The 2,560-nt window shown below is 33.5% G+C and overlaps 1 long non-coding RNA gene across 1 annotated transcript; it reads right to left on the bottom strand.

Moving 5' to 3' along the window:
- Positions 1-487: 487 nt before the first annotated feature.
- Positions 488-1,192, bottom strand: LOC147626615 (uncharacterized). The gene is made up of 3 exons (XR_015268676.1): positions 1,149-1,192; positions 860-1,041; positions 488-699 (listed from the first exon to the last, which is right to left on the bottom strand). It is a non-coding gene; the product is annotated as an uncharacterized LOC147626615 (long non-coding RNA).
- Between the last annotated feature and the right edge of the window lie 1,368 nt (positions 1,193-2,560).

The raw sequence follows: 2,560 nt of genomic DNA, 5'->3' as shown, positions 1-2,560 counted from the left end.
TTCACACACCATCAAGGCCAAACAAAATACATGCCATAAATAATAGCTACATGAAACCACCACCACTCAACTTGCTTTAGTATTGTGTGTAATGATAGAATCAAAGGCAAGTAGCATTACAAAGATCCAGTATATATAGGTGATAAAAATATGTGACTGACAAACAAGAATATGTAATTTAATCCATTTATATCAATTAAGACTCATGCAAAGAAAATTCCAAATTTATGCAAACAAAACAAAGATGAAATATCTAGTGTCTACTCTTGAATCCCTTTATTATTGACAAAACAACGATGCGATATTTAGTCTCTACCCTTGAATCCCTCTATTATTAACAATATCATTTGATTAAGGCTTTCCTAGAAGTCTCTCAATGTCCTTGCATAAGGGATGATAAAGAAGAGGTTAGAAAAAAAGTAGCTATATTTTATCTTACTATGTGGGAAAAGTAGATATATTTTATCTTACTCATTAATATGTGGGAACATGGAATCACCAAAATAATCCATCACATCAAATAGAGGTAGTTAATAAAGCTTTAATAAGAGTAGTCACATACTAGAAGAATATCCTTCAAGAAGAATATTCTAGTCCATATCTACACATTTTGGATGCTTTCTGTAGCTTGGATGGCATTACATCTATGAGAAGGATAGCATGTCGTATTACTCCACATTGGATGGAAACAACTCCTACCTAGGACCATGGAAATAATGGTGAGATGTTAGAAACATGGTTCATTAGCTTTTTCGACTTGTGAGCATGGAAATAATGGAGATGTTTAGAAACATGGTTCATTACTATATTAGATTTTATTAATTGAAGTCTTCAAAATACAAGTAGAAGACATGCATACCCAAGATACAGAGAAGTCACATTATCTTCTTGGATTGATTTTGGAGATTCTTGGGTTGATTTAGCAACTACTATTTCTATAGAGTGGGTGGAGGATAAGTTGTCACTTGAACACTCTTGGATGGTATGAGTGCTCACACCCAATAAGGAAACATTGTCCCTTATAGAAATAGCCTTGGAAAGCTACATATGTCAATAGAACCTTCATAAGATCACCTAAGTTTCTTCATAAGATCACCTAAGTTTCTTCATCACACAACTTTGTCAAACAGTGAATCATAACTTCTTACCTCTAGTTTGAGAAGATTGTTTTCTTCTTGAAGAAGGGCTTCCTACAATCAAAAATTCAAAAACAAAAATGCAACACACTACACAAATTACTTTCAATATTTTTAACAAAATCCACATCTTTACTTCATTTCAAGATCTTCAACAAATTCCACATGATGTGGAAGCTCTCACAACCAACCACATTGACTCACCCACTCATGTCAGTCAAGGAAGTCACACATTCAAATCATGTTCATTATGGGGAATTCTTAGAATCCCATGCACTTTCCTAAAATCTCATTCCACTTCATACCTCTAATGCATGCCTAGTAGTGCGCTCAACACTATCTTGCCACAATAGTTTGGTATTGGGAACATTAAAAGTATTATAGGTACCATTTTCTCACGTAGATAAAGCAAAATAGAAATGAAATACACAAACTTATTTGAGACAACAGCTAGTGAGGGTATGGTAATTCCTACTCAAAAAATTATGGTGCATATAGAGTTTTTAGTGGGAATGCTATGGCACATCAGTCTTATAGTATGCTAACTCCTCATAAGGTACTAATTGGTTGTTGTCATGATCCTAGCCACTTTGCAAGGTAATGCCTTAGGTGGGTATCAAACTACTCTAAGAACTACGAGAGATAAGCTAATGACAAGTGTTTCTATGTTCATGTCTATGGGTGGCATTCTAAGGGCATGCTAGTCCTTAGCTTAAAACATGATATAAATACTCAAAGTTGTTTTCCAACAATAGAATATTAGGGCCCCTATATGCTACAATATAGAGTAAGTCATTCCTAAACATGTTGTAAAATCAAACTAAGCCTAAGAACCAAGAACCTTAGAGCATCTAGAAGCTAAACTCTTGCATGAATTATTCTTAAAATGATTGTAATCAAAGACCAAGGATGTTTTTTTAATAATTATTAAGAATATATTGGTTTTTAAAAAAACTAGTTTTAAGTCCAAGATCCCCTCATAGTTGCCATTTTTCACCACCCACAGTAGGCACCTCTTATTCACTTGTAGGTGATGTCATTGAGGAAAACATTATCAGGTTTGAACTAAGGACTCCTAGTCTTAGGCATATACCTTCACAACTTGGGCTATCACCTAATTGGCCACATACTAGTCTTTTAGAAAAAAATTTACTTGAATGATGCTTGGTGAAAAATATGGCTTCGAAAATAGGTCTATAAGGAAAGTCTATAAATCTAGATAACATGGAGCTTCTTACATATTACCCCTAAAAGAAATTGAGATGGATACAACTTAATATAAGTTTTTTATATTTTATATTTTTGACACTCATGCCACATGAAAAAAGAATATGTAACACAATTCATCTTTATGGCTATATGTACAAATAAGAAGTCTCTCACTAAAAAGAGACATCTAAAAAGAATATGCAACACAATTCATC

This window comes from Cibotium barometz, chromosome 22 (genome assembly GCF_041138505.1).
Source record: "Cibotium barometz isolate CiBa-2024 chromosome 22, ASM4113850v1, whole genome shotgun sequence".
Classification (NCBI taxonomy): Eukaryota; Viridiplantae; Streptophyta; class Polypodiopsida; order Cyatheales; family Cibotiaceae; genus Cibotium; species Cibotium barometz.
This window is presented reverse-complemented; position numbering and strand designations above follow the sequence as displayed.